Genomic DNA, 12,198 nt, shown 5'->3' on the forward strand with positions numbered 1-12,198 from the left:
GATTCAGGCAGTCAATGCAAGGAGCAGCAGTACGAAGGGCTTTGTGTTTTCCCTGTGGCTTCTCCTCTGTCTTCAGGTGCAGTGGAGAACACTGACCTTTTGTCAGTAACAATCAGTAAAATTATTGTTAAATTTATCATACCTTTCCTCCAAAGAGCTCAAAGTGGCCTACATGGTGACTGGCCCAAAGTCACCCAGTGAGCTTTTTGGCAGAGTGGGAATTTGAACCCTGGTCTCCCAGGTCCTGTTCCAGCACTCTAACCACTAGACTACAGTGGGTCTAACATTATTTGCTGACCATGAGGATCATGGATGTGATGTGCAAATGTTGCTACTCAGCACTCAGTAAAGAAACAAAAAGGAAGGAAATCTATGGGAGAAAGTAATATCTCTGTTCCTTCTTAGCTGAGTCTTGCCACCGCGGAGGCAACCAGCACACCATGAACTCAAGCAATATTTTTGCCTGCAAAGCAATCCGACCATTCTTCTTGCCGAGAAAAGCAGCAAGGAAGATCAAGCTTGCCAAATGTCTGCTTCCCAGCTGGTGCCAAAGGCTCTTGCTCACAAGGATGACAGATGTGTAGATGAGATTTGCAATGCCAGCTCCAAAGTGTACTTGGGAAGTGTAACAAACTGTAAGAAAGCCTTGCCTCTAGACCATTTACACTCAATTCAGGGGGTTTCCCCCCGTGTTCTCAGAGCACTGGTTCTTTGTCAACGTGTAACCTTTTATATAAGGTTAAACCACAGAGCCTAGGGCTTGCCAATCAGAAGGTCAGCGGTTCAAATCCCCGCGACGAGGTGAGCTCCCGTTGCTCGGTCCCTGCTCCTGCCAACCTAGCAGTTTGAAAGCACATCAGAGTGCAAGTAGATAAATAGGTACTGCTCCGGCGGGAAGGTAAATGGTGTTTCCATGCGCTGCTCTGGTTTGCCAGAAGTGGCTTAGTCATGCTGGCCACATGACCTGGATGCTGTACCCCGGCTCCCTTGGCCAATAAAGCGAGATGAGCACTGCAACCCCAGAGTCGGCCACGACTGGACCTAATGGTCAGGGGTCCCTTTACCTTTACCTTAACCTTTTATATAAATATTAAAGTGGGGGCTCTCCCCCCACAAGTCCTTGCTAATTTCTATGGCACTTGTCAACGCACAAAGTGCTTTCAGAGCTTACCCTGATATTACCTTGATTGTCTTTAAAACAGTCCCATTGGATAAAAGTAGGCCAGCTGGCCATATTGCCCAAGACCACCTAATAAATGTTATTCTTTAGCACATAGATTGGTTGAATCTGGTTTTCCGTATTTAAGTCTACCCTGCTATTCGCTATACCATACTCATTCTCTGTGTTATCAGCAATAATAATAATAATAATAATAATAATAATAATAATAATAATAATAATTTATTATTTATACCCCAGCCACTCTGGATGGCTTCCAACAGAATATTAATATACAATAACCTATTAAACATTAAAAGCTTCCTTAAACAAGGCTGCCTTCAGATGTCTTCTAAAAGTCTGGTAGTTGTTGTTCTCTTTGACATCTGGTGGGAGGGTGTTCCACAGGGCGGGTGCCACTACCCAGAAGGCCCTTTGCCTGGTTCCCTGTAACTTGGCTTCTCACAGCAAGGGGACCGCCAGAAGGCCCTCGGCACTGGACCTGAGTGTCCGGGCAGAATGATGGGGGTGGAGACGCTCCTTCAGGTATACTGGACCGAGGCTATTTAGGGCTTTAAAGGTCAGCACCAACACTTTGAATTGTGCTCAGAAATGTACTGGGAGCCAGTGTAGGTCTTTCAAGACCAGTGTTATATGGTCTCAGCGGCTGCTCCCACTCACCAGTCTCGCTGCTGCATTCTGGATTAGTTGTAGTTTCCGGATCACCTTCAAAGGTAGCCCCACATAGAGCGCATTGCAGTAGTCCAAGTGAGAGATAACCAGAGCATGCACCACTCTGGCAAGACAGTCCACGGGCAGGTAGGGTCTCAGCCTACTGTATCTCACCTGTCCTGAAGCATCTTCACTGTCTCCTGGTCCATTTCCAAGCTCAACTCAATTCAGCTGAGTTTTACTCAGAGTGAACCTGTTAAAATTAAGGGGCCTAACATTGTCATGTTCAGTAATTGAAATTGGTCTACTCTTAGTTAAACACCACCCCAAAGTGCTGGTGCTTGCTTTTAAAGTCCCATGTGCTTTATTGCCCAAGGACTTGTTAGGCTGTCATGCCCATATTCTTCATCCGATCACTGAGAATCTCAGATTTCAGAATCTCTTCCATGTGCCTCCGCCACGTAAGGTAAGGCAAATGAGTACCTGGTCAGGTGTGGCACCCCCTTTCTGGAATGCTGTCCTTAGGGAATCTCTCCTGGGACATAATATGTTGTCATAGCACCAAGGAAAGATCTCTATATTCTTCCATGTTTGTTGTAACCATTGGCTACTCGGCTACTGTGATAATTTTATCATCTCTCTCTTATTTCCTTATTAGGTTTTATGTGATGTTTGTTTTTGGAGCTTTAATGATTTGGAGGCTGAATGTACTGTGTTTTTCTTTTTAAGGTTGGCAGTCCTAAGGGGAATTGGGTGCTGAAGGTACAGGGATAAAAATTTAACGGAAAAATCATGTCCGTGTAAAATGAAATAAAGATTGGGAAAGCTAGTGTACTTTTGCATGGAACTAGAACTTGCAAATGGGATAGTATATTTAAAATAAAGCAGACATTTATGCTACACAAATTTTATTTATCTCTAGAAAATGATGTTTCCATATACGGTACACATCAATCCTATTCACTTAACACAGATATAGCCTGTTCTGAGATGGGCAGCTTTTTTAGATGAAGAAAGACATCTACATGAGCCAAGGGAGGGAGATCTTAAAAAGTTTTCTTTGATGTGAGAATAAGCAGTGTGCATGGATTTGACCGGCACATTCTTTGTTCTTCCTTTGGACAAAGTGAGCAGAGATGTTTCTGAACCAAAGCTAGCTTCCTTCTACCAAGTCTTATAATAATAGTAATGAATAAGTCTGTTGTACTGAGTTAGCCTTACTCTTTGCTTCCTAGCTCTTTGACCTAGTTAAGGTGGCATAGCACAGAGAATAATTTAAGTCAAGGCTCATCTGAGGTGGCGTTGGCTTAATGGAAGCCAGGAGTGGTTCATTTCTATAACTTGTTAAATATATTATGAGCCTAAGAGCAGAAATTATATCCAGAGGGTTTTCATCTGCCATATTGCATTCTGCTGATTAACTTGAAGAACATGAAAAAAGCAGCCTTTCCCTTTTTACCTTTGAAAAATTTAAAGTTTTGGGGAGGAGGGATCCCAACAAGGTAACAGATGTAATTTGCACTCCCCAGAAGCTTACTTGGGCCTTTGCTTATTGTGAAATTCAAAATTAGATAAGACACTTTCATGTTGCAATTTGTAAACATGTGTGGATAAACACCTAGGGGTTGCCCAGTGAATTGCACACAGCATTTGGGTGTTCACATGAGAATGCTTTCAAAACCAGATTCCTTTTTCAGTCCTTCCTGTATTTATTGGGTAGTCTTAAGCAAGAACATTCTGGCTTCCATTGGCGTGCATCTATCTACTAAGGAGCACGAGAGGATATTAGAATTTTGGTTCCAGAATCATTGGATTTTTGAATGACTCTGCTGCTTCCCACTCTGTGCCTCATCATAGTTGACTGGTTCCTAGCACCGTGTGTGTCTAGCACCCAGAACGAATCATTATCTTTATGATGGAGTGACTGGCTCTATTTTATTTCATTTGCTTTGAACAAAAATCGAAAGGTGAGGTGCTCACCACTTCACAGAGAGATACAAACTCCAAGTTCTAGATACTAATTTATTAGAATCATAGACTTGGAGAGCAGGAAAGGGTCATCTACTCCAGCCCCCTTGCAATGCAGGGATATGTAGTTGCCCCATACGGGAATCGAACCTGCCACCTTGGCATTATAAGCACCATGCTCTAACCAACTGAGCTATCCTGTGCAGGAGAGACAGAGACCCTGGGAGAAAAATAAAAGTTTGTATCTTCAGTGCTCCAACTACCAATCACTTGGGACTGTTTCAGAGCCATTTTTATAGCTATATTTTTTATCTAATTCTATACATTAAATAATATACTTTTTTGTTCTTGAAGACAAAATACAAAGGAATAAGACTGTAGCATGACCTCTGTTGCCACAACCAGAAACGTAGGAAAACATGGCTTCATCAAACAGAGCATCTAATAACTAGGTTAGTTCTTTATTTGCATCTATAAATTGAATATAAACACAATTTGAAAGAAATAAATTAACTGGTATTTTCTGAAAGAGCCTCCTTTTTTAGGATAAGAAAGGACAATGAATCTAAGTAAATAAAATGTGGTGGTCTTGGTGGCTAATAGAGTCTTTGGAAGCAGACTGAGCTGTGGAAATAAATGGAATAAATTAGGAGAGGCAGTTCAGATGCAGGGAGCACAAGCAAACGTTGATCCTGGAATGTGGGAGTGAAATGATGTATCACTTAGCAAGGACAAAAAAAAACACAAAAAAACACACACTGCAGAAACATTATTGGAAAGTATCTGGGCCATTGCAGATGGTAATTCTTTCACCCTCCAACTATGTGATCTTGGGATGAAGACTGCTTTCAGATGATTAGCTGTCAGCCAGTCTGCTCCCCATCTCTCTCCCACTTGACTCTTGGTGTTTTTTTTATGCTAGTTCAGGGCTTTCAGCTTTCTTTCCTGCATCAATGCTTCTCTTAAAGCCTTTGCTTAAAGTTAGCACTTCCAGGCTTCAGTTAGCCAAAGCACTGAAGGCAAAGTATCATTGCTGGATCTCTGTGAGCATTTAGAATGTAAATGAAAATGCCATCCTGACAATAGGATAGAAAAGTCAGTGGATGTGTTCCCTAATTGGTAACTGGAGCACTGGGCACGCTAACATGATATTTCTCTCTTAGGACCCACCTTTTCTTCACGTTTAGAGTAGATTTGCATGGGGCAATGTGGAACTTAACCCTCTCCTAAGTGAGGAGCGCCTCAACGGCAGGTTAATGGGGAGGTGTTAAAAATGAGTGTGGAGTAACATGTCCCCCAACACCACAAAAAGCCCACTAGTGCATTCACAAATGCATCTGTTGACAAAGACATTTCATGCAATAGTTCAGAATGACCATTAGGTCCAGTCGCGGACAACTCTGGGGTTGTGGCGCTCATCTCGCTTTACTGGCCGAGGGAGCCAGCGTACAGCTTCCGGTCATGTGGCCAGCATGACTAAACCGCTTCTGGTGAACCAGAGCAGCGCACGGAAATGCTGTTTACCTTCCCGCTGGAGTGGTACCTATTTATCTACTTGCACTTCGTGCTTTTGAACTGCTAAGTTGGCAGGAGCAGGGACTGAGCAACAGGAGCTCACCCTGTCGCAGGGATTCGAACCACCAACCTTCTGATCGGCAAGCCCTAGGCTCTGTGGTTTAACCCATGGCACCACCCACGTCCCAGTTCAGGGGTAGTCAACCTTTTTAGACCTACCGCCCACTAATGCATCTTTCTTGATGGTAAAATTTCCTTACCGCCCACCAGTGCTCGATGGAAGGAGGATTCAGCTTGTGCAATAGAACCCCCCCTACTGCCCCCCCTAGAATCCTGAAACGCCCACTAGTGGGCGGTAGGGACCAGGGTGACAACCCCTGCAATAGTTACATATTCCTTCTGCTTTGCAAACCCTTTTTCCTGACACTTTTGTGTGCTGTTATGGCTGTCCCTTTTTTCGCCTTCACTGCATTATTTTATCATCAGTAACTGATAAGCAGAATACATAAATATTGTATGTGTGCAGCCTTGCAGATGCACGTAGCATTTAAGGAATCTACAAAGAGAAAAGTCACAACCAGTAACATATTTTTTTGTTGCAAGGGGATTGGGAAATAGAACATGTACAGTAGGTATGATTCCACTGGAAGAGCAAACTTTTATGTCATTTACTTCTTACTTAGAGGGTTATTTAAAGATTTTAAAATACAGACTATAGAAAACAAGAAAGTGTTCTTCTTCTTCACACGCTTCCACTTTTTAGCCTGTAATCTTAATCACACCAAAGTGATCTTGTAAAGCCTCAGTTGATCTACTCCTGTCTCTTGTCATGTGCATGTCCCCTATTGTATTGCTCTTGTTCCCATAATCAGCAAACTTTTTCAGCAGGGAGCCGGTCCACTGTCCCTCAGACCTTGTGGGGGGCTGGACTACGGGGGTGGGGAATGAATGAATTTCTATGCCCCACAAATAACCCAGAGATGCAATTTAAATAAAAGCACCCATTCTACTCATGTAAAAACACCAGGCAGGCCCCACAAATAATCTAGAGATGCATTGTAAATAAAAGGGCACATTTTATTCATGTAAAAACATGATTCCCGGACCATCCACGAGCCGGATTGAGAAGGCGATTGGGCTGGATCCAGCTCCCTGGCCTTAGTTTGCTTACCCATGATCTGGGAGCCTATGGGGCATAGCATTGCAGGCATCTGAGGGCAGCTTACCTAGGTAACTGATAAAATGTTGCATTTTCAGGACCCTGGATAGCTCCAATCAGACAGTTTCCTCTGTTGAGGGTCTGGAGCTCAAGGGAGACCTTTTATTCCTTTTGGGCCAGACTACGCTTCCCAGATTCTGTCCACCTTCTGAAGAAGTCCTCTGGTCTAGCACTTCATCATTTCTCACTCAGCTCCTACCTTGTGCATGGATTGTGCTGGTGAGCAGGCACTGGGAAGCCCAAGGCCCCTTAGTGGGGCTCATATTGAAGCTATTTTTTGCACTTGTCTTAATCAGAGTGGGTTCTTTTAAAGAGCTTAGCTTGAACAATCTTGTATCTGGGCTTCACTGTACTATATGTGTCTATCATGCTCTTGGATCTTTCTGCATGACATAACTCTGTCTAGCTTAAAAACTATGTAATTAAAGTTACTTACAGTGAAAGCCATAAAGTGCTTAAGCCAGTTTTCTTGCACTTAAGCAGCATAAGGGCAAGTCCTATCTGTTAATTATATTCTGCTGTTCTACCACGCTCCAGGGCTTATAGGAACTTATAGAGGTTGCACAAACCGGTAACAGCCATATTTGTTTTGAAGAAAAGTTATTTATTGATTGGCATGTGGGGGTGTGCTGAATGGCCTTGCCACCCTCCAACATTCATAGGTACTTGCTTGAAAATTACATCCCTGAAATTGGGCCAGCTGTGCTAAGCAGAAGGAACTGGCACCTCACTATTCAACACAACTCTTTTGAAATAATTCTCACTGGTGTCCATGGAAATTGCCTCTTGGGAGAAAGGAACGTGCTTAAGAACTTTGTCGGGTTTATTTTTGAGTGAACACAGATGGGGCTTTGGGGGTGGGGTGCTCCAAAGCTATCAATTATGAGCATACATTTGCAAGTGATTAATTTCAAAAAAAGTCATCCAGTGTGCATTGACTGTCGCAATTAGCAGATTTGCCAACTGTGAACTTGAAACTTCCTTCTTGGCTTGATTCCAGCTTGCACATGCCAGAACTGAAGAACAGGTCTCTCTGCTAAAAAGCAGCATAGAAATACTTAAATTAAATGCTAGAAATGAGAAAAATAGAAGGGTTGGGTTGTAAAAGGAAAGTAGTTTCTAAAGAGCTTACCGCTGAGTGCTGAAACCTTGGGAAATAATATAGAAAAATATGCTCACTGCCATAATTTGTGTGGGTCGCCCAGTGGTTGCTGAGATCTGTTGAAACTAAGAACATAAGATCATAAGAAGAACTGACTGGATCAGGCCAGTGGTCCATCTAATCTTGCATCCTGTTGTCATTGTGGCCAACCAACGCATGGGATTGAACTCTGGTCCTTGAGAGATTAGAACTATTCGTTACCACCATAAATGATGAATTTCATAAACAAGGTGTTTGGCAGCATATGTTCCGACTCCTCCTGCTCTGTACTTTCAAAATTAGTCATTTCCCTCCTCTGTTTAGGAACCAGCTCCAGGTTTTTTCAACTGTCAGTCCCTCTTCTGTTTTGTTTTTGTGCTCAGCTGTGATTCAATGACATCTTATGTAATGGTATCCCAGAGTAATATCTTCTTTGCCCTAGATGATGGGAAAGTGCCTAAAAGTTAGGTCTAGAGTTGTTCCTGAACCATGGTCATCTTCCCAGTTGTGTAATGGTCATACTCACTGTCCAATATGGTACCCTCCCAATGGTTTGGATTACAGCTCCTATCAGCCCCAGCCAGCATGACCAAAGCTCAGGTTTGATGGAAGTTGTAGTACAAAATACTACAACTGAGGGACAAAAGTTTGGGAAAGGCTGATCTATTAGACCAAATGTTGTGGCTTTTGGATCATGCTCACTGAAGAAGCACGACAGCTTGCAACAATACAGCATGTAGATCCATGTTGGGGTTGACTGACTATTATGATAGATAGATAATACGTTTGTAACAGCCCTATTTGAGACCATTCCTGTTTCCAATCTCCCAGCTCTACGTATAACTGAGGTTGTGAAAAGGAGTTAACGACATGCCTTGACCTACTTACTGCTTGAATTTTGACCCGTAGAAGAGCTTCTGGGATTTGGAAAGTTCCTTGTTTTTCTCTGCTAAAAAGCCTTCACTATACCTTTGTAGCCTGGAACATATTACAAGGTGCAGTCTCATGACAGGGGGCACCCAACAGGCTAAAAGGTCCCATTCCTCTTCTGAGACTGAATATTGCAGAGGAAAGTTGGTCACACTGGACAGGCACTTCTTTTAGGAAAGAAACTTGTCTGTCTTTACTGATCTTTCGGTTGAGCTCCTCCATCCCAGTATGCTCCCAGGGAATCTACAGTTCCTAAGGGATACAGTGGTGAATTGCCACCAACTGAAGGTGCTTTTCAGATGTCCATGACTCGACCTCGTCATGTCTCATTCAGCTAGGTTGCTGTTGATGTGGGCATGCAACAGGGGGACGTGCAAGGCCAGGCCTTCCTCAGAGTGCCACCTGTTTGTTCCCTATTGTGGCTGGGTTGTTATCGGGTCAGCTGCATGCAATTGAATTGCAGGTGGGTTGTCAACATCAGATCAGCCAGTGCTTGGATCAGCCAGATTCTGAACAGATGCTGAACAGAATGGGGGGGGGGGGCTAGAAGAAGAAGAAGAAGAAGAAGAAGAAGAAGAAGAAGAAGAAGAAGAAGAAGAAATTTTATTTATTCCACCCTCCCCAGCCAAGACCAAGCTCAGGGCGGCTAACACCAGGTATAAAACAATTGATTAAAATACAACTGAAAAACAAGATTAAAATGCAACATTAAAATGCAGCCTCATTTCAGTAGAAACTCAAATCAAAAACTTTTGGGGGGATGAAAGCGTCAAATCTTCACCAGGCCAACTATCCAGACTGGTCCTACGTGGGCTAGGAAAAAAGCCAAGGAAGTCCCCAAATAGGAGTTCCATCACAGAAGGAGAAAGGAAAAAGGATAGAGAGGAAGGGGATCCAGTTGATTCCAAGCCAAAGGCCAGGCAGAACAACTCTGTCTTACAAGCCCTGCGGAAAGAAATCAGATCCCGCAGGGCCCTGGTCTCATGAGACAGAGCGTTCCACCAGGCCGGAGCCAGTGTTGAGAAGGTCCTGGCTCTGGTTGAGGCTAATCTGACTTCCTTAGAGCCCGGGACCTCTAGGGTGTTGCTATTTATGGACCTTAAGGTCCTCCGTGGGGCATAACGGGAGAGGCGGTCCCGTAGGTACGAGGGTCCTAGGCCGTGAAGGGCTTTAAAGGTCAAAACCAGCACCTTAAATCTGACCCTGTACTCCACCGGGAGCCAGTGCAGCTGGAAAAGCACTGGGTGAATATGCTTCCATGGCAGAAACCCTGTGAGGAGCCTCGCTGCAGCATTCTGCACCCGCTGGAGTTTCTGGGACAGCTTCAAGGGCAGCGAATTACAATAGTCAAGCCTGGAGGTGACCGTCGCATGGATCAGGTGCCCTGTTTTTCATATTGATAGCAAGTGCCCCTAATGAGCCCCTTCGCTGTTTCACACAGCTCTGTCCTTTAGCGGACAAGCCCTCTGCATCTCCATATAGTCAGAGACACTTAGTCCTGATGAATGTACTGACTATGGAAACCTTGAGACCTCTGTAGGAATTTTAAGCAGGTGATGTCCGATATGAGGTGAGCTCTGCATTACATCAGCACCAATTTTCTGACTTTCAAAGCTTCCTGGTCAGAGAAGGCTTCTGGTAACTTGGGGTCTACATTGGACCATACGCCCTGCAGAGTGAGGGCTGCCTTCTTGTGCGTTTAAGTACGGCACCATGCTTTGTAAATAACTTGTGTGACATTGTGATGATTGCTTCTCTAAAGGACTTGTGTAGCTGCTTCCTATTATTTAGGAGAGTTATGTGTTTGTTCCGGCAGAGAAAGGACAGAGGTGCAGCTCACAAACTGCACGTTACACATGCCGGAGTATCGAGACTTTGTGTGCTTTTCTCTGAACCAGTACCAAAAAGGGCTAATTAACGGGAAGCCAAATGGCAGTGCTAGGAATATATATATTGAAGGGGGGGGGAAACTACCACAGTAATTTGCCGTGCTACACTGCATTGCTGAGCCCCACATCTTCATAATATCCACGTCAAGAATCCGCCGAGGGAGAGATTTGTCAGAGTCGAAGGCAGCGGGATTTCGAATCCTGTGTGAGAGTTGGCTGTCTTGCTGTGCACGTATCACCAGTCCAGTGCTGATAAAAGGACTCTGAGCATCTTGAAAGCTTGCAGTGTGGCCTGGCAAACTGCTTCTCTCTCTCTCTCTCTCTCTCTCTCTCTCTCTCTCTCTCTCTCTCTCTCTCTCTGATGTAATGGATAAGTGTTCAGTCTCACCTCAAATCCACAAATTGGCTAGGCACCCAAGCAGCCCAATTCTGTGCAGTAAGTCACACTACATTCAACAGGGCTTGCTCCCTAGTAAGTGCCTGTAGATTTTCAGCCTTAGGCAAGCATCTCAGTCTTGCTAGCGCAGAGGTCAGCAAACTTACCACGCCTTGGGCCAGTGTCTCCAGCGCTGATCGTGCGGCGGGCTGGAGGGTGGGGGAGCGTGTGCCCACATGCTATTTCCGGCGCACTTCCAGGTTGGAGGAGCACTGAAAATAGCTTATGTGCATGTGCACGGGCCTCCTCTCACCCGGATGTGCACCAGAAATAACGTTTGTGCGTGTGCAACTAACACTTGCCCATGCACACAAGCTATTTCCAGTGCTCCTCTGACCTGGAAGTGGGCAGCTGCGCAGCACAGTGCCGGTAAGAGTGGGTGGCAGGTGGCGGGGGTTGCTGCAGGCTGGATAAACAAATCCCTCGGACCTTATCCGGCCCACGGGCCTTAGTGTGGGGATCCCTGTGCTAGTGGAAGCCCCTTACAAGGAATTCCACTCACACCATGAGGCTTCTTCCCTCTCTAAGCCCCCTGAGTGCATCGTCTAAATTGGCTGGGGGGTGGGGGAAGAATGAGAAAACCCCCAGAACAAAATAGAAGGGGAAGAGTGGGTAGATTGTTCCAACAGGCAATCAGAGATACTTGCACTGATGGAGCAATCGGCTTATTACTCTGTCAAATTCCTCCTGATGTAAAGTCCCACCCCTCTTATATTTATATCCTGCCTTTATTCCAGGGAGCTCAAGTGTGGTTCCCTGCCCCCACTTTTTTTAAAAAAAATCCTCCCCCAGCCCTGTAAATTAAATTGCAAAGAATCTGTAATCCAGTATTTGTTGAGGGATGGTATTCCCAAAACTACTGAGATTGTATCAGGATATTTAGCCAAGATTTTTAAAGTCAAATCTAAAATTACTTAATTTTATTTAATGGTGGCTATTGAGTCTTTTGTATGTTTTATGTGTTTAATATGTCTGGATTACCATTATTTTAATGGGTGGTTTTCCTCCTATGGTTTTATTGTCTAAATTATGCCAATAAAGGCTGAACAAATGAATGAATGGGGGGGGGGGTAGGCCGAGAGATGACTGGGCTGAGAGTGTTGCCTAGTGGCTAGAGCGTAAGCTCTAGTCTGATCCTCTTTCCACCATGCCACACTGACCCTCTGGGATACTATTGTAATACTATGACTATACTATGTTACTATATGTAATACTATGACTCCATATGGACCCAGAGGTCCACGCTGAACGATGGGGGTGGAGATGCTC

General features: G+C 44.5%; 1 protein-coding gene across 1 annotated transcript in view; it reads left to right on the forward strand.

The window, feature by feature from the left end:
* The window catches only part of CACNG5 (calcium voltage-gated channel auxiliary subunit gamma 5), a 48,069-nt gene that overhangs the window by 15,373 nt on the left and 20,498 nt on the right, over positions 1-12,198 (forward strand). The gene's annotated exons all lie outside the window — the stretch shown is intronic.

The sequence above is a fragment of the Podarcis bocagei genome, assembly GCF_964188305.1.
Source record: "Podarcis bocagei genome assembly, chromosome: 2".
NCBI classification, from domain to species: Eukaryota; Metazoa; Chordata; class Lepidosauria; order Squamata; family Lacertidae; genus Podarcis; species Podarcis bocagei.